The following is a 21249-nucleotide window of genomic DNA, read 5'->3' on the forward strand; positions in this document are numbered from 1 at the left end:
CTGAATAATGTTCTTCTGTTCAAAATAAATATTATAAAGCCAATTCCATGGAAAACACAATTTCAAATCATTAACTCATATCCCTTTTGCCAATCACCTGTCCAGCTCTTGGCTCCATCCCTCCCCCTCCTGTCTTCTCCCATCATTTTGGATTCTCCCCATCCCCCTCCCACTTTCAAATCTTTTACTAGCTCTTCCTTCAGTTAGTCCTGATGAAGGGTCTCGGCCTGAAACGTCGACTGTACCTCTTCCTAGAGATGCTGCCTGGCCTGCTGCGTTCACCAGCAACTTTGATGTGTGTTCAAATCATCAAAATTGATTGATTCAAATCAGCAGAATCTTCTTGACAGAATTATGGTAAAAAAGAGAACCAAATTCATTCTGGCAACTCATCTGCCCATTTTGGATCCTATGTGGAACTATAATTCCTTCTAAATTCAATAATTTCGTAAATGGATGGGTCAACCCAGGAGCATGATTGCACAACATTCAATCCCACAGCCAGGTGCCAACAAGCTAAGGGAATGTGTATCGAGAGCTGACAGTACATTAGCACCATAGAGCAGATGCACTGTAGCTTTCCTTCCAAGTTCTTTGAAGATCAAATATCTCAGTCATATTTATTTTGTGTAGATGTTTCAAATAAGGTATCTGTAAAAGCAAAAACCATTAGAAGAATGTGAGTGAGCGGAAGTACATCATAGTTTCTTTTGCTTTTAAGGACCTGTGTAGGTTGGAGATTTGAGTTGAATTGGTTGCCTTATTAGTTTTTGAAACCCATCACTTTAAGTGATAAGAGGCCAGGGTACGATGTGTTCTCTATTTTCAAATGGTCTAAAGGGGTCAAAGGGCCACATAACAAGCTGATTACTAACACGCTGGGTACCTTGTGCTTTATGGGAAACGTGTGGCTTTTTCCCACTTGGTAATTTTGCTCGAGGGGATGGGTTTGTGATCTGCTCACCCGTGTGGTTCCTGGCCATTCCTGGCTTTGCTAATTATGCTGCTGCTGTGAATTTTCCAAATTACTCTCGCATGTTGTAATGCTGTGGTGATACTCGCTGCATATTTGTCTCTGATCATGAAAAATGTGCACAGCCCTTCCCTCTACTCTCCGCTCACACTCCCTTGCCGAGTCTCACCTGTCCAGTTTGCAAACAGCTCACCAGATGTGGGATATGAAAGAAAAGCACAAAAGTTTTTGATTTATGATGTTCGCAAGTACCACTTTTGTTTAAAGCAAAAGCTAGCTTCATTAGTGGTAGGCAGTAAGCTACCGTATTGTCTTAAAAACCTACACAGCTTTTCACTGGATTTTATTTGCGTTATTCAGAATCAGAATTGGGTTTGGTATCACCGGCATACATCATGTAATTTGTTTAACTTTACGACGGCAGTACAATGAAATACATGATCAATATATATGAAAAAAAACTGAATTACAGTAAATATTTTATATATAAAATGTCTCAAATAGTTAAGTTTAAAAAATGTAGTGAGGTAGTGTTCGATATTCATTCAGAAATCAGATGGCAGAGGGGAAGAAGCTGTTCCTGAATCACTGAGTGTGTGCCTTCAGGTTTCTGTACCTCCTTCCTGACAGTAACAATGAGAGGGAGGCATTCCCTGGGTGGTGGTGGGGGGGTCATTAATGATAGTTGCTGCCTTCCTAGGGCATTGGTCCTTGAAGATGTCTTGGATACTACAGAGGCTAGTACCCATGATGGAGCTAACTACTTTTACAAGTTCCGGTTCCATTTTACTTTGATGTTGTGTAGTAACCCCCCGCACACCCTCCCCCCCCCCCCCACATACACACATACTAAATGTTGATGCAGCCATTTAAAGAGGTTTGGGCATCTGTGGTAAGCAAACATTTAGAAGCACTTTTTGACTTGCCCTTCTGAGGGAGCAGAGAGCTGGCCTGAATCACTGCCATTGTTCTGCTGAAAGATCGATAATTGATTTACTATCATCAAACGCACTGAGATACAGTGAAAAGCATTTTTTTGCATGTTATCCAGACAAATGGAGTGGCAGGGTAGCGTAGTACTTTACCACACAATGCTCTACAACAGCACAAGCAACCCGGTTCGATTCCCGCTGCTGTCCGCAAGGCGTTTGTACGTTCTCCCCGTGACTGCTTGTGTTTCCTCTGGGTGCCCCAGGTCCCTCCCACAGTCCAAAGATGTACTGATTGGTAGGTTAATCAGTCGTTGTAAATTGCCCCGTGATTAGGCTAGGATTAAATCGTGGAATTGCTGGGCGGCATGGCTCAAAGGCCTGGAAGTGTCTATTATGAGCTGTGACTCAACAAAATAAAAAATAAACAAATGATGCCATACATAAGTACACTTTTGTAGAACAAAAGGGAAAAAGAACACAGAAGGATGACCAGTTTCCCACCTTCACCCTTGGGGGGGGGAGGGGGCTCAGGTGCAAAATAAAAATCCCTTTATAATTTTACATGGGCACTCTATCCCAGCAAGGGCACAACAGGTTGGCAATGAAGAATCATAAAACAGATATAGTATCTGCTGAACTTTCCTCACTATAAAATGCAGATATGACCTTTTGCTTTTATCTAACCATCTATTAAGCGAAAGAAGTGTCACGACAGAAAACGTCAATAGAGATTAGAAAGCTGGTAATTTATGCACTAATTCTCTCAAGCAGGATACAATAAAATAGATCACTTGTTTTGGTGTCAGTGGATGATTAAAACCTGGGATATTTTGATGCTCTTCCTCCAAATAACAGCATGGGATATTCATGCCTATCCAAGATTCTATACAGAGCTCCAGTTAACTACCTTTCCTGAAAAACAAGTAGGCATTTAGTCCTCCTTTAGGATTGCTGAAGAAGGTTTAGGTTGGACATTATGCTGTAATGGTATTGAATACCCAACATTCTGGGTCAAAGGGAAAAAAATGCACCGAGTGGCCTCTTTATTAGGTACACCTTGACACCTCATTAATGCAAATATCCAATCAATCGTGACAGCAATTCAATGCATAAAAGCATGCAGATGTGGTTGAGAGGTCCAGTTGTTGTTCAGACCAAACATCAGAATTAGGAAGAAATGTGATCTAAGTGACTTTGACCATTGAATGACCATTGCTGCCAGCTGGGGTGGTTTGAGTATCTCAGAAACTGTTGATCTCCTGGGATTTTCACCCACAACTGTCTCTAGAGTTCACAGAGAATGGTGAGAAAAACAAAAAAAAATCTAGAGAGCGGTAGTTCCATGGATGAAAATGCCCTGTTAATGAGAGAGGTCAGAGATAAATGGTCAGACCGGTTCAAGCTGACAATAATCACACATTACAACAGTGGTGTGCAGAAGAGCATCTTTGAATGTACAACATGTAGAACCTTTAAGTGGATGGGCTACCGCAGCAGATGACCACAAATATACACGCAGTAGTCAATTTATTAGGTACTGGAGATAGCATTTGACCAAAGGCTGGTTTATAGAGCGCAAGGGCTCTATAACTATAACTGGGCTGGATCAAGTCTGACCAAAACTGAGGTCAGAGGCACAGCAGAAATCCTATCATTGATATCATCCTTGATACCCAGGTACAGTGAGCAATTGTAACAATAGCATTATTGTCTCAGCTTTGGCAAAATCATTCAAACTTTCCCAAAACAGTGAAATTTTACACTAAATGAAGAAGTACAATTAGTGATGAATTCTGTAATATGATAAATTAACTGGTAAGACCAGAATGGTCTAATATAAACTGGCATTGTTTAGCAAATGTTTAGAAATATTGGAAATGTATGTGATGGAAAAGTACAGATTGTGGAGGGTGTGTGGGCAGGAGATATTGGGGAAGGGGTGAACACTTTGGGGAGAGTATTGTACATGACCTTTTTAGCACCACTGCCAGTCATTTGACGAGCTCAAAATGCACAAGAATAGTAATGTGAGGAGCTATTTTAGTTAATGCCACCAGTGTATGCACTGACACTGCTAGTACTGTACTAGGTTAGGTCAAGTGCAGAGAGATAAGCTGCTGCATTATTTTTAATATCACAACACTACCCCTCCTCCATTATTCTGACATCTGCTTGCTAAACTCAAAGCTTGTCTCCCATGTTTCACTCATTTATTTTAATTAGCTTATTCAATGGAATGGCTGGCAATAGCCTGCCCCTAATAATGCCAAAAGTTTAAAGTAAAGTTTATTATCAAAGTAAGCGTACACTTGCTGGCCACTTTATTAGGTACCTCTTGTAGCTAATAAAGTAGCCACTGAGTATACATTCATGGTCTTCTGCTGCTGTAGCCCATCCACTTCAAGGTTAAACATGTTGTGCATTCAGAGATGCTCTTCCGCACACCACTGTTGTTACACATGGTTATTGAGTGACTGTTGCCTTCCTGTCAGCTTGAACCAGTCTGGCCATTCTCTTCTGACCTCTCATTAACAATGTGTTTTCACCCACAGAACTGCCAATCACTGGATTTTTTTTTCTTTGCACCATTCTCTGTAAACTCTGGAAGACTGTCGTGTGTGAAAATCCCAGGAGAGCAGCAGTTTCTCAGACCATCCAGTCTGACACCTGCAATCATTTCGTGGTCAAAGTCACTTAGATTATATTTCTTCCCCATTCTGATATTTGGCCAGAACAACAAATGAACCTCTTGACCATGTCTGCATGCTTTTATGCATTGAGTTATCGCCACATAATTGGCTGATTAGTTATTTGCATTAACAAACAGGTGTACAGATGTATCTAATAAAGTGGCCACTGAGTATATGTTACCCATATACTACTTTGATTATTTTCCTGCAAATGCCTGAAAGAAAATGAAAGGAATATAATAGAAATTATGAAAACTATCTATTAACAAAGACTGACAAACTAACAATGTGCAAAAGACAAACTATGCAAATAAAAAATAAATCCTGAGAACATGAGTTGCAAAGAGTCCTTAAAAATGAGCCTGGAGGTTGTAGAATCAGATCAGGGTTGTGTTGAGTGTAGTTACCCCCATTGGTTCAAGAGCTCAGCAGGATGTGCTTTATTGACCACAGCTCGGCATTAAACACTACCATCCCCTCGAACTCCTCACTAAGTTCTAAGACTGGGCCTTGATACTTCGCCATGCAACAGCATCCTTGATCTCCTCACTTGCAGACCCCAGTCAGTACAGATTGGCACGAACACCACCCCCAAAATCACCATCAGCAACAGGTACACCACAAGGCTGTAAGCTTCGTCCCCTTGTACTAGTCACTTTATACCTATGTTTGTGTGGCTAAGTCTAGCTCCAATGCCATATTTAAGATTGCTGACTATTGTTGGACGAATCAAAGCAGTTGATGAATTGATAAATAACCACATAAAGGCAGGAGATAAATACGAAAAGGTTGCCTTGAAAGAGCACTTCTCATGGCCTCAGGGCAGCACAAACTTCAGATACTTTTGTGCTGAAGTGAAGATTAAGAGTGAGGCCAGGTGAAATGAGCTGATTTTAGCGAGAATCTCAAAATCAGATGAGGTACTAAATTTAAAGAATTGATTTTTCACAGACAAGGGAAGTTCCAAATAAAACACCCAGCAGGTCAGTCAACATCTAAGGAAAGTGAGTGATCTTAGACCTGAAACATTAGTTTTGTTTCAGATGCTGCCTGAGCTGCTTTCTGCCTCACACATATTTTGTTTCTTATGTCAGATTTCCAGCTTCCACAGTTTGGGTTTTGATTTTTTTTTGGGAGGGGGATCCCATAAGACATAGGGACAGAATTAGGCCATTCCATCATGGTTAATTTATTATCCCTCTCAACCCATTCTCCTGCTTTCTCCCCGTAGCCTTTGATGCCTTTACCATAAACTTCCACTTTAAATATATCCAACATCTTGATCTCCACGACCATCTGTGGCAATGAATTCCAAGGGATTCACCAGCCGCTGGCTAAAGAAATTTCTCCTTATCTCTGGTCTAAAAGGACGTCCTTGTATTCAGAGGCTGTGCCCTCTGGTCCTTGATTTAGTGATACAGTCTACAGTAGGCCCTTCTTGTCCTTCGAGTCACGTTGTCCCAGCAACCCCGATTAACTCTAACCTAATCACGGGACAATTTACAATTATATAGCCTTCCAAGTCACCTCACAACCAATAAAGTAAGTTTGAAATGTTACCCCTGTAGGGAAATGCTAAAACCAATCATCTGACAGCTAGCTACCTTAAAAAACTATGATTGTAACAATAATATTCTTTGCATTTAAACACTGCTCTTCATTCAGCTAGTGCCCTGGGTGTTAGTCTGCAAAGGATGCACCTTTAACAATTTGCCACTCCCTCAGTTCTGATGGCATAATCCCTACTATTCCAGACATCCCACCCTGCAAAAACCCATTTCAGGGAGGTAGCACCCCTGCCCCCCGCAACCCCATATCACCCCCCCCACCCCCGTCGACCTCCAAGGGTGTATGTAATACTTTGTTTAGAGGTTTTGTCTAATCTGTAAACCAAGTTGGGTATATGCAGCAAATGTGACATTAAAATATATTATATCATGTTTATTCTATTACAACTTTAAGCAAGTCTACAGGGAGTTTGGCCTCACCACGTAGGACATCAATAGCGTAGCTCCTTGGCAGCTAGCCACCTAGTTTAAATCAGGGTTCCCCAACCTTTTTTGCACCGCGGACCGGCCGACGGGTTGTGGGGGGTGGTTAGACACTACCAGAATATGGGTGAAAAGTCAACTATAAGTCACTTGTAAGTGGCTAATACACTCAATTTCGATTCTAAAGGGGTTTATCTAACAAAATTAATATTAAGCACACAGTGCATATTTTCCTCGCATGAATGTAGTGATAAGTCAATTATAACAGTGGTCCCAAACCTCCGGGCCGCGAAGAATGCAGCGGTACAGCGGTGGCTGCAATGCACCCAGCACAACTTTAAGAAAAACCCGAAATAAACAAGCTAATTAATTACGCAAACAACAGGAATTCTGCAGTTGCTGGAAGTTCAAGCAACACACATCAAAATTGCTGGTGAACGCAGCAGGCCAGGCAGCATCTCTAGGAAGGAGGTACAGTTGACATTTCAGGCCGAGACTCTTCGTCAGGACCCATGATTTAAACTAGCTGGCTAGCTGCCAAGGAGCTACGCTATTGATGTCCTACGTGGTGAGGCCAAACTCCCTGTAGACTTGCTTAAAGCTGTGATAGAATAAACATGATATAAGTACATAATTTAATATCCTGACGAAGGGTCTCGGCCTGAAACGTCGACTGTACCTCTTCCTAGAGATGCTGCCTGGCCTGTTGTGTTCACCAGCAACTTTGATGTGTGAAGCTAATTAATTAAGTGCCACCCGGCACGTAAATGTCGGCCCAGATCAGAGACAATGCAATCGGCAATCGGCTTCACAGAAATATGTTGGAAATGGAAGCAACATTTTCCGTGCTTTCGTGGCTATCTCAGGATATTCAGCCCTGACTTTGATCGAGAATGCCAGCAGAGATGTTATGTCAAACATACTTTTCAGCCCGCCATCATTTGCAAGCTCGAGGAGTTGATCTTTTTCCCGCGCTGACAAGGATGATTCACCAGGAACATTCACAAATGGGTCACGGACCCATTCCTTCGCACGTCTTGGGTCACTGATGACCTCGCGTGCGTTAAAGTTCAACAGTGCGTGACGGAATGAGGAAAGGTGCAGCTGACTCATATTGTTTCACATTGCCAAATCATATTGTTTCCTCGCGACCTGGTGGTTGGGGACCACTCTTAGCACGAAGAGAGACCAATCAGGATGCTAGCTCTCCCTCTCAAAAAAATCTATTTCCGGGATATTGTATATAATTTCCGGGCGTCAGGGAGCCACTATCGATATGCGGGAGACTCCCGGAACTTCCGGGAGAGGTGGGATGTCTGCTATTCAGACCACGAGCCAAGGTTAAACAGTTGAAAAATCAAGTGTCTATCTAAGTTTGTTAAAAAACTGCTCCTAAAAAATACACTGGGTTCCAATAAGATTGTTAGGTATGTCCAGGAAAGATTTCTCAAGCAATGTGTTATTGCTCTTACTAGAGAGGAGACAACACTTGAATTGATATTGGGAAATGAGTAACTAGCGTGTCAGTGGGTGGGGGGGTGTGTGGGGGAAGCACTTTGGGAAGAGTGATCATATTGACAAGGACAGGGTGGAAGACATTGTCCATATGGATCTTAGCAAGGCCCTTTGACAAGCTCCTGCAGAGTAAACTTGTCTGGAAGGTGATTACATTGGGATATAGGGTGAGGTGGCCAGTTGGACATAAAATTGACTTGGTGGAAGGGGTTGAAAGGTGGTAGTGGAGAGTTTTTTTTAAATCAGAAGGGAGGCCTGTGACCAGTGTGTGCTGCAGTGATCTATGCTGCATTCCCTGTTGTTCGTCATTTATATTAGAATCAGAATCATACCAGTTATAATAAACCTGACTATGCAATGAAATTTATTTTGCAGCAGCAGTACAGTGCAATACATATAAAATTACTAGAGGTTACAGTAAGAAATATACAAATAAGCAAAATAAATGAAGCTGCCAGAAGCAATGGTAGAGGTGCGTACAACTACAACGTTTAGAAATCATTTGGACAGGTTCATGAATAGGAAAAGTTTAGAGCAGGGATTCCCAACCCGGGTCCTTGCTTAATGGTATTGGTCCATGGCAGAAAAATGGTTGAACACCCCTGGTTTAGAGGGATATGGACAAATGCAGGCTCAGGAAGGCATCTTGGTCAGCATGGACAAGTTTCCATGTTGTATCACCCCATCAGTCTGTGACCCGGTGACAAGGTGGACTTGGATATGTATTGTATGTGCCTTTGAGGCCAAATATGACACAAGTTATCTCCCAGCCAATGAAATATTAATTTTTCTGAAATGCAGCAGCCAATTTGTGTCCAGACAGTTACCATGAGAAACAAGTTGAAAGTAAACACGAGAAAGTCTGCAGATGCTGGAAATCCAGACCAACACACATACACAATGCTGGAGGAACTCAGCAGGTCAGGCAGAATCTACAGAAATGTTTCGGCCTAGACCCTTCTTCAGGACAATCTGTTTTATTAAAATATTGCCTGAGTAATAAATGCCCATGTCATGAAGCTGTTGTTTAAAATTGTGCCAGGGTTTAATGTATTTAATATTAATTTAATAAGGGTTAAATATTTTGCTGAAGCAATTATGCTTTTTTCTGCTACATATAAGAAAAAAAAGCCCAGTTAGTCTGTGTAAAGCACGGTTACAGAAGTAGCACTATAGTAATGATAATCAGTGGGTTCATGTACCATGATGCACTAAGCAAACTCAACCTAGAGGTTCAAAGCAAGTCCATCAAAGATGAGAGGACAAGGGTAAATACTGTATCCTGAAAATAAGGACTCATTTAGAGCACAGGAAAGACAAATGAAATGTATAATGACCAAGGAACCAATGCAGATGAACAGTAGATTGGAGCCAGCAATTTAGGCTATTTGTTCTACTTGGCAAGAAGTGATCAATATCTCAACTCCCCAGTGATGCCATTGCTGCACTTGTAGTGAAACTCTTCCCTAAATAATCTATAGCCTCATCATCAGAGGCTCCAAATGACCCCGAGGAGTAACAAATTCACGACTGCCACTAACATTTTGGGAAAATGTGATTAGTGATCACAATATCGAACAGCCAAGCTACGAGATGGTGCTCCACGACGGCAAGGCAGTCGTGAAAAGAATCATCTACAAGGCAAAATCCAACCAGAATGTTGGAAATCTTAAATAAATAACAAAGTCCCACCTGGTCAGGCAGCAACTGAAGAGGAAGAAGCAGGTAACCTTCCACCATCAGAGGACATCTTCAAAAGGTGATGCCTCAAAAAGACAGCATCCACCATTAAGGACCCTACCCACAGTGAGGAGGTATTGCAGCCTGTAGACACACTCTTGACATTTTAGGAACAGGTTCTTTCCCCTCCACAATCAGATTCCTGAATTGGCAATGAGAATTTCTTTTTATAAATTGATAGTATATTTTATGTATTGTGCTGCCCTGGTGCCACAAAACAAATTTGATCACGTATAAAATTGATAATAAACCTAATTCTTATTCTGAATATTGACTGGAAATATTATCTCTTTTTCTCTTCACAGAAGCTGTCTGACCTGCTAATTATTTTCAATGCCTCCCATTTTTTACACAGATAAATTGCACCTATCATATGGTACGTCCTCCAGAACTGTACACAATATTCCAGGTTTGGTCACACCAATAAATAGTATTTTGAAATTAGCTTGGTGGATAGGAAATTTCAGAATAGTTTAACAAACACTTTGCTAGAGCTGAGTGAGCAAACTCCTTGAGGAAAATAAAACAGAAGAGTAATCAACAGGTGCGTATATAGAGCAGGAAATGATTTCCATCCTTACCCACTCCCACAATGTTAACATCACTGGGCTGGAACTAACATAGGCAGATGGAGTTAAGATATTGACCAACTATGAACTAACTAAATGATGGAGCAGGCTTTTGAGTTGCCAGATAGCCTCCATCTCTTCACTGCAGGCCTGACCGCATCTACAGGAAGAGAAGCAAAGTCAATGTTTCAGGCTGGAGGCCCTTTGTCAGAACTTGACAAAAGTTCTCACGGACATGGCCCGACCTGCTGAGTACTTCCAGCATTTTCCATTTTTGTTTTGGTTTGCAGTTTTTTTGACCTTTTCCCCCCTGTTGTTCTTGTTTATATGTAAATGGCTGACTCAGTTTTATACACAATCATGTTGGTATTGGAAGTAAGAACAAAGGATGAAGTTATGCATTTGAAGTCGTACATCGCGTTCCATGGTGGTTAAGGAAAGAATGTGGTTGTTCAGTTACCACTGTTGCCTTGAAAGTGATTGGAGTGATAAAGACCAGTCATTCGTGAAAATAGGAAAGTGGGGTTCATATCAGGGGAAATATGAGCCCATAATCAGTGCATTCTTAGATTGGATCTGCAAAATTACGCTGAGTTGTTAGGCACTTCATTATAGAAGGGATTGAACATTACCGGATAGAGATTCAGATATGGAACACAAAACATAGAACACTACAGCACAGTGCAGGCTCTTTCACCCACGATGTTGTGCCGATCTTTTAGCCTACTCCATGATTAATCTAACCTTTCCCTCCCATATCTTTTCATTTTTCCTTTATCCACATGCTGATCTAAAAGTCTCTCAAATGCCCCTCTACCACCATCCCTGGCAGGGCATTCCGCACACTCACCACTCTGTGTAAAAATCTGACCGCAGTTAACATATCACCAGCGGACAACTATCGTCGAGCGCTTGAGATACTGCATGATGCTGTTTCTAAACAAGAACCAGTACATCCTGAAACGTTTCAAATCATAGTTGGGGACTTCAACCAGGCTTGTGTGGAGAAATTCCTGCCCATTTCCCATCAGCATTTTACCTGTAGCGCCAGAGGTCCCAGCACAAAAGACTGCTGTTATACTAAAATAAGGAATGCCTACCGTTCCATGCCCAGACCGCACTTTAGTAGATCTGATCACTTGGCTGTCCTTCTACCGGCATACAGGCAGAGGCTAAAGAGCAAAGTTCCAGAGATTAGGACAACAAGGAAGTGGTTGTGACAAGCAGAAGAGCAGCTATGGAACAGCTTTGAGTTGGTGACTTGATTAAGGACTCGTCTGTGGATTTGAAAGAATACACCATAGTTGACACAGACTTGATTGAAACAGTTGTAGACAAGGGTGTCCCCACAAAATCATTCAGAGTCTTCCCCAGCCAGAAGCCCTGCCTGAACCATGTGATCTGCAATCTGCTACAGGCCTGGTCAGCGGCACTGAAGTCTGGTAACCAAAAAAGTTACACGAGGTCCAGGTATAATCTCCGGAAAACCATCTCATGGGTGAAGTGGCAATTCCAGACTAAACTTGAATCAACAAAGGATGCTCGACAGTTGTGGCAGAGCTTGAATGCTATCACCGCTTATAAAGAATGATCAAACAGCATAATAGGCAACAACAGGGCTTCACTTCCAAATGAGCTCAATACCTTTTATGCTCAGTTTAACCATCAAAACATGGAAGAAACATCACAAACCCCCAAAATCCTGTAATTTCAGTCTCTGAGGCCAACATGTGGGCATCCTTCAGGATGGTGAACCCACAAAAAGCATCCAGCCCAGACAGGATATATGACTAACTACTAAAGACCTATGGAGTGTTCTGGCTGGAGTGTTCAATGAGATCTTTAACTTCTCTCCTTAGCATTCTGAGGTATCCACCTGCTTCAAGCAGGCTTCTCTTGTACCGGTGCTCAAGAAGTACATGGTAGGCTGCTTCAATGACTATCATCCATTAGCACTTACAGCCACAGTGATGAAGTGTTCTGACAGGTTAGTGATGATACATTTCTACTCCTGCCTCAGAAGCAACTAGGATCCACTCCAATGCCAACTTGCCTACTGGAGCAACAGGTCCACAGCAGATGCCATTTCATTGGCTCTTCACCCAACCTTGGAACCTTTGGACCAGTGGTCCCCAACCTCTGGGCTGCGGACCGATGCTGGGTTGCAGAGCATGCAGGGGTGCAGCGGTAGCCGGGACACACCCAGCACATCTTTAAGAAAAAAGCTGTAATAAACAAGCCAATTAATTGCGCGTCCTGGCTACCGTTGCACCCCTGCATGCTTCATGGCCCGGTATCAGTCCGTGGCCCGGAGGTTGGGGACCACTGCTTTGGACCGTAAAGATGCATACATCAGGATGCTCTTTATTGACTATTGCTTGGTATTCAATACTATCATCCCCTCAAAACTAATCACTAAGCTTCAAGACCTTGGCCTCAGTACCTTCTTGTGCCTCATTGGATCCTTGATTTCCTTACTTGCATACGGTTCATATTGGATTGGCAACAACATTTCCTTCACAATCTTCATTAGCACAGATATACCACAAGGCTGTGAGCTTGGCCCCCCACTCTACTCGTTTTACACTTATAAAAGTGTGGATAAGCACAACTCTGTATTCATGTTTGCTAATTGATTGCAGAATCAATGGTGGTGATGAATTAGCATATAGGAGGGAGTTTGAAAATCTGAGTGGTGCCACAACAACAAACTCTTACTCAATGTCAGCAAGACTAACGAGCTGATCATTGACTTCAGGGGGAGGAAACCAGAGGTCCATGAGCCAATCCTAATGGGAGAAACAGAGGTAGAGAGGGTTAGCAACTTTAAATTCATGGGTGTTATCTCTTCGAAGGACCTGTCATGGCCCCCGCATGCAGTATACAATTACAAAGAACGCATGGTAGTGCTCGACTTCCTTAGGAGTTTGCAAAGGTTTGGCATGGCATCTAAGACTTTGCTGCACTTCTCTAGAGGTGTTGTGGAGAGTAGATTGACTGGCTGCATCACAGCCTGGTATGGAATCATCAATGCCCTTGAACAGAAAATCCTGCAAAAAGTAATGGATATGGCCCAGTCCATCACAGAGAAAGTACCCCCCCACCCCCCACCATTGAGCACATCCCCATGAAGCATTGTCATAGGAAAGCAGCGTCCATCACCAGAAGCCTCAGGACTCACACCAGCAGGTTCAGGAACAGTTATTACCCCTCAACCATCAGGCACTTGAACCAGAGGCGGTAACCTCATTCAACTTCACTTGCCCCATCACTGAACTGTTCCCACAATCTATACACTCACTTTCAAGGACTCTTCCTTTCATGTTCTCAATATTCATTTCTTATTTATTTATTATTATTATTTATTTTTTGTATTTTCATAGTTTGTCATCTTCTGCACACTGGTTGAATGCCCAAGACGGTGCAGTCTTTCAATGATTCTATGATGGTCATTATTCTATTACGGATTTGTTGAGTATGCCCACATGAAAATAAATCTCAGGGCTGTATATGTACTTCGATAATAAGTTTACTTTGAACTTTGTACCTACCTCTGACATTACATTTATACTTTTCTCCACTTCCCTTAAAGTTATTTTATTTTTATTTAGAGATACAGTGCAGAACAGGCCCTTCCAGCCCACTGAGCCGCGCCGCCCAGTAACCCCCGATTTAATCTAATCACAGGACAGTTTACAATGACCAATTGACCTACTAACCAGTATGGCTTTGGACTGCGGGAGGAAACCAGGAAGCCCATGCAGTCACAGGCAGAACGTACAAACTCCCTACATGCTTCAAGCATACAAAACCATGAAGTGCAACGTGTTATTAAAAATTCACTTTCTGTTTGTCGATTTAGACTTCTTTCCTGCAAATCCCGATGTTGTCAGTGACGAGCGTGGTGAAAGGTCTTGCCAGGACATTGTGGTCACGGTGAAAGGTCTCACTGGGACACTGTGGTCACGGTGAAAGGTTTCGCTGGGACATTATGGTCACGGTGAAAGGTTTCGCTGGGACATTATGGTCACGGTGAAAGGTCTCACCGGGATATTATGGTCATGGTGAAAGGTTTCGTTGGGACATTGTGGGCATGGCAACTGGAATCCATCAATGGTGGCTGACTATTGTTGGAGCAGCCATGAATTTTGAGGAATCCAAAACAGCGACTACTGAAGAGAAGAGGAGACGCAGGAAGGATCTTACTACCCAAGCGCCTGTATCCAAGCTGTTCCTGTATCCCTACTGTTCCAGAGTCTGCAGATCCAGAATTGGTCTCGACAGTCACCAACGACTGTGCCTTCGCTCCTGAGGACTCTTCTTCCCTCCTGATCTTCACAAGCGAAGAACCAGCCGTCATCATCATTGTTGGATGCTTGAGCAAGAAACCTCAGCCTCTGAGTACAAGCAAAAATCACCAACAGAACGTTCCCAGCTCTTGGTTGAACTACTGCAAAGCATCAGCACCGTTCCGCAATTAAACGCATAAAATTCAATAGAAGTTACTTTCTTGTTTTTCCAAATTCTTACATGAAACAAGTAGTGTGAAATTATATTTGTGTTCAGCTTCAAGTGGTCTAACATAACCATAAAAAAAATTTCCAAGGAAGCAATACTTCCAAAAACATCTGCTCTCCAGTTTAGGTAGGGTCCAGACAGGAGATTCCATGGATGTGAAACAGAAGCCAGGATGGTGTGTTGTCTCCCAGGTACTAAGGTGCAGGATGTCTCAGAGCAGCTGCACAAGATTCGCAAGAGGGAGGGTGAGTAGCCAGAGCTGGTGGTTCACATTGACACCAATGATATACGATAGGTAGAAAGGCAGGAGGAGGTCCTGCACAATCTGTGTAGGGAGTTAGAAAAGAGGCTGAAGGGCAGGACCTTCTGGACTACTCCCAGTACCACGTGATGGTTAGGGCAGGAATACGATGGTAGTACAGATGAATGAGTAGCAGAGGAAGTGGTGGGGTGGGAGATAGGGTTTCAGAATTCCGGATCATTGCGATCTCTTCTGTGGAAGGTATAACGTGTACAAAAAGGACAGGTAACACATGAACCTGTGGGAAAACCAAAATCCTTACAGGCGGGATTGCTACAGCTGTTGGGGAAGGTTTAAACTAACTTGGCAGGGGGGTGGGGACTGAAGTGATGGGGCAGTTGATATACAAGTTGATGCGGTGTGTAGTGAGACTGAGAGGATGGAGAGGCAGATGACAGTGCAAAATTGCAGTTGGTGGGATGAGGTGAAGTGTAGCATAGGGAAAAACTGAAAAAAGGTAATGAATACAAGACTGAAGGTGTTATATTTGAATGCACTCAATATATGGAATAAGATAGATTATCTTGTAGCGCAGCAAGAGACCGGCATCTATAACATTGTGGGCATCACTGAGACGTGGCTGAAGGAAGATCATATTTGGGAGCTTAACATCCAAGTGGTGCCAACATCATCCATATTCACCCCAAATGGATCCACCACCCAATCTGGAATATTTATCTCCAGCAGGTTTCAAAACCGAAATTCCATATTGGTGTGCAGTTGTTTCAAATGATCAAGATATACAATCAGATCATCATCTTGAAATTCTGGTTTAAGAGTAGCCAGTGATGGAAACTGTATAATATAGCTGCTGAAAAACCCGAATTTTCCAAGAAAAGCGGTAATAGCCTCTTCACATATGAAATTGCCACTTTTTTCTTGCAACTATTTGATTAATAAATTCAGCTTTTCAAGTATATCAACAACTTGCTCTCCAAGCTGCATATCACCTAGAAATGCCAGAGTGCTAACCCAAAATGTACCAAAGGGATGAAGGCAATTACCTTTTGATAACCTTCGTACCTCTGTATGCATTAATAGCCGTTCAAAATCATCTTCGTGTTCCTCAAAAAGTTGTTGATCTTGAAGTGCATTTGACTTGATGAAGTTGACAGCCATGATCACAACAGCAACAGTATCGTGCAAGCATCTTCCCAATTTTGTTTTTGGAACCAAATGCTGATGATAGATGACATAGTGTATTCAAAAAGCTTCAGGCACAGCATTTTTTAAAGAAGCAATGAATCCTCTGTATCTTTGAACCATAGAAGCAGCACTAGCAGTTGTAAACACGAGGAAATCTGCAGATGCTGGAATTTCACACACAAAAAATGCTGGTGAACGCAGCAGACCAGGCAGCATCTATAGGAAGAGGTACAGTCGACGTGTCCGGCTGAGACCCTTCATCAGGATTCAGGACTAGCAGTTGCACAAGCTAATACAGTTTCACTGTTGGCATCTGTCTGAAGCTTTTGAGTGAAAAGCATTCCTTGCTGGTCTGTCATCCTTCAAAAACCTAACATACTGTATGTCATCGGAAAGGCTTCATTATCACACAATGTGCTTTCATCAATTTCCAGGGCAAACTTCTTAACTTGCAGTCATGCAACTAATTTTCCACATCATCTGACATTTCATTAATATGCCTTGATACTGATGAGCTTTTCAAGGGGATGGCTTGCATAGTTTTTATGCATTCTTATTCATAACGATAGAAATTACAACAGAAACAACAGGCAGAATCAATGACTCGCCTATATATTTTGTGGCTTGCCAGCTTTTGCAATTAAGTTTGAAATCTCATAGGATGCAAGTAAACCTTCTCCACAGAACATTTGCTTTACTGTCTGCCTGGATTGAAAATTATCTTGTAGTTTTTTAAAGTAATCCAGTATCTTGTTCTCATGTGCTATCTCCAAGTGCTTCCTCAGCTTACATGGCCGCATACTTTCATATGAAATGTTGCCATACAAATTTGACATGGTGGCATCCTTTTGCCCTTTAGGATGGAATAAAACTATTGGCAAGATACTCAATGGAATATTGCTGACATTCTTTGTTTGCTGTAATAGCCATGGGTAATCTTATCTAAAAAAAAGGAAACTTAAATATTATATATATATTTTTCCATGTTGTCCAGTCTCATCCGTGGAAGAAATGCGAAATATCCATGAGTATGTGAGGAAGGTGGTCTCTAAGGACGACCTGTTAGTCGAATACCTCAGACAGCAGGTGGGGGATATAGAAATGGAAGTGGGTGAAGCAGAGCCAGAGGACCAGAGGCCATGGCAGGACAATGCTGTACTCTATGACATGATGTGCTGCTTTGTAAAATAAGAATAAATAAAAATAAAAATTTGAATTACAAAAAAAAGAGGTGGCCGACAGAGGAAAGTCCTACCAATGGCTGGAAATGACAGGGCTGAGGGACAGCACAGAGGCACTGCTCATGGCTGCACAAGAACAGGTGCTGAGCACAAGAGCAATAGAAGCAGGGGTCTATCACACCAGGCAAGACCCAAGATGCAGACTGTGCAAGGAATCCACTGCAACCATCCAGCACGGAGTAGCAGGGTGCAAGATGCAGGCAGGGATAGCCTACACTGACCAAGTTGCAGGAATTGTGTACAGGAACATCTACGCTGAGTATGGATCGGACACTCCCAAATCCAAATGGGAAACACTCGAGACGCTAGTGGAGAATGACAGAGCTAAAATCCTGTGGGACTTCCACATACAGACTGATGATCAGGTACTGGCCAACTAACCAGACATAGCAATACTGAACAAGGAACAGAAGAAAGCAATAGTCATAGATGTGGCAATCCCAAATGACAGTAACCTCAGGAAGAAAGAATGTGAGAAGCTGGAGAAATAGCAGGGCTTGAAGGAGCAGATAGAAAGGAGCTGGAAGGTAAAGCCAAAGTAATCCCAGTGGTGATAGGAGCTCTTGGAGTTGTGACTCTGGACTGGGAGAGTGGCTCCAACAAATCCCAGGAACAATATCTGAGATCTCAGTCCAGAAAGCCCGTTACTAGGAACAGCAAGGGTACTGTGGCAAACCCTCAAGCTCCCAGCCCTCTGATAGAGAACCCGAGATTGAAGGGAAAATGCCCGTAAGGGATGAGAAAAAAATTGTGTGTGTGTGGTGTTGAGTGATAACAACGGTAACAACAATACAACTGTGTGAGTAGGCTCAACAGAAAATTAGCAAACGTCAAAGAATTGTAATAAGTATAATCTCACATGGAAAGGTATCAGTATTTTATATACATGTAAAAATAAAACTAGCTTTTTAGGCACTTCACACAAAATGCTGGATGAACTCAGCAGGTCAGCAAAATTCCTCCAGCATTTTGTGTGTGTTGCTTGGGATTTCCAGTATCTACAGATTTTCTCATGTTTTTAGGCAGTTCTTAAATATATGTCATAAATATATTGTTTTAAAAATGCTATTATACAGTACTGTGCAAAAGTCCTAGGAACTCTAGATTTTTAAATATAAATTTTGCATTAGGTTTTTTTTGTCCTCTGCATGAGTGTGTCAGTCAAATAGAGCAAACTTAGATTTTCAAAAGTTCATTTTACAAAAAAAGTGTTACAGAGAAATTTTTGTAGTTCGTTAGAGAAAGTAACATAGCCCTGAAGAAGCACAAAAAAAAACAGGCAAGGTTGACAACCAGAAATGCAGTGCTCAGCCATGGAAACTGAGTGTAGCAGATGAGAAATACATGAAATTGATGTCTCATCTAAATCGGAAGAAGTCCAGAACTACTTTCAGCTTTGAATTCACAGAAACCACTGGAACCCAAGTACACCCCTCTACAGTCCAGAGGGGTCTTGTCAGAAGTGCTCTTCGTGGAAGAGATGCTGCCCAAAGGCCATTTCTCCAATGGAGTCACCCACGCACAAAAAAAATACAAGGACTAGGGTTAAGTGCTCTGGACTGACGAATCAAAATTTGAAATTCTTGGCTCAAGCAGGAGGCAGTTTGTCTGTCAAAGAGCTGGAGAGCGCTACATGGATGAGAGTCTGCAGGCAACAGTGAAGCACAGTGGAGTTTCACTGCAGGTTTGAGGGCTGAATTTCTGCAAATGGAATTGGTGATCTGGTCAGAATTAGTGGAATCCTCAATGCTGAGAAGTACATGCAGGTTTGCATCCATCACACAATACCAACAGGAAGGCATCTGATTGGTCCCAACTTTATTCTGCAGCAGGACAATGACCCCAAACACATAGCCAAGGTCATAAAGAACTATTTTCAGCAGAATGAAGAACAAGGAGGTCTACAATAGATGGTATGGGCTCTGTTGATCGCAACACCATTGAAGCTGCCTGGGATTACTTGGAGAGCAAAAGCAAGTGAGACAGCCAAAGTCTGCAGAAAAACTGTTGCAAGTTCTCTGAGATGCTTGGAAAAACCTACCAGTCAATTTTCTTGTAAAACTGCACGCCAGAGAGTTAATACAGTTTTAAAGGCAAAGAGTGGTCACATCGAAAATTGATTTGATTTAGTTTCTTTTACTATTTACTGTTCTTCATAGTAACTTTTTTGATATTTAGAAACTTGCCATAATTTTTGAAAGCATTTTCGCTTTGCAGAGATTTGTTTTACATATGCTAAAACTTTTGCACAGTAAAGTAAATGCAAACTCTATGTGGCAATAAAGAGCATGTACTCATAAAGTGAATTGAACTTCCTTTCAGAATATGATAAGTATCAGGGATTTAATGGAAGTTGTAGTGGTAGATAGTGATGCAGTGAGAGACTTTACACGTTCTTGCCTCTCGGCAGCTTAGACATTTCTGGAGGATAACGCCACTGCATTAACTGCAGGCTTCCTGTCACGTTTTCTAAGTATTATAACATGCATGGGTCAATGGAGGACCCACAGAACCAGCCTCCTGCTGCACACTCATTAATAGCCTTGCTGAAGACAACCCCGTCCAATCTGCAGTTTACGCGTGATACAATATTCATAACTGTTTTAACGAGATTACTACAACACCAGCCATGCCAGACTTTCCATATTAATCCCCTTCTGATAAGAGGTTTGATATGGAAAACCAGGCAACTTCTGACAGACTTTTAGTTGGAATTAGATGGTTCCTTATTAATATGTAATTATCTATATAAAATAATCATAATCACTAGCTGGTGGTGCACACCGCAGGGAATCGTGCTCACTGTATAATCAGTGGTTTAGGGGTGGATATGGAGAGGGGCTCTGTGGACCACAATGCAGGGTGGGAACAGTGATTTGTGCATGGTCAAACAGGAGCAGAGATAACGATTGATGTGACACCCCCCACCCCAGGCTAAGCTGTTTGCTGCCTCACTTGCATTAGCTAGCAAGCTTTCCCATTCATTTCATTCAGGGTTCCAACTAAATTACATATATTCATTTCTCTCTTATTTATATATTTTAGTAATATTTCATTAAAACAATGAACTTATCATAGCCTTCTCAGAAGTTCCTGTGGCCCCCAGTTTCTTGTTGTTTTACTTGTGGCCTCTATGAAATCTGGCATGGCCCACGTTGAGAACTACTGACCTAGAAAGTGTGTATGTGGAAAGGACGTTTCCTAGGGTGGGGGAAGTCTAGGACCAGAGGGCACAGCCTCAGAATAAAGGGACATCCACTTAGAACAGAGATGAGAAGCCAGAGAGTGGTGAATCTGTGCAATTCATTGCCACAGATGCCCTTGGAGGCCAAGTTATTGAGTATATTTAAAACAAAGTTTGATAAGTTCTTGATTAGTCAAGGTATTAAAGGTTACTGGGAGAAGGAGGGGGAATGGGGTTGAGAGGAATAAATCAGCCATCATGGAATGGCGGAGTAGTCTCGATGGGCCAAGTATGCTAATTCTGCTCCTATGTCTTATGGTCTTTCCATATCAGACATGTCCTCTAATCCAGGTCATCTTTCCTCTTTGCCTGCATCCTGGTATATCTCCGCTGCATCCTCAGAATCAGAGTCATTTTTAGTATAACCAGTAGATGCTGTGAAATTTGTT

At 42.2% G+C, this 21249-nt stretch overlaps 1 protein-coding gene across 1 annotated transcript in view; it reads right to left on the reverse strand.

Moving 5' to 3' along the window:
• wnt2bb (wingless-type MMTV integration site family, member 2Bb) overlaps positions 1-21249 on the reverse strand; it is a 115754-nt gene that overhangs the window by 100 nt on the left and 94405 nt on the right. The window lies entirely within an intron of this gene.

The sequence above is a fragment of the Mobula birostris genome, chromosome 14 (assembly GCF_030028105.1).
Source record: "Mobula birostris isolate sMobBir1 chromosome 14, sMobBir1.hap1, whole genome shotgun sequence".
In the NCBI taxonomy this organism is placed as follows: Eukaryota; Metazoa; Chordata; class Chondrichthyes; order Myliobatiformes; family Myliobatidae; genus Mobula; species Mobula birostris.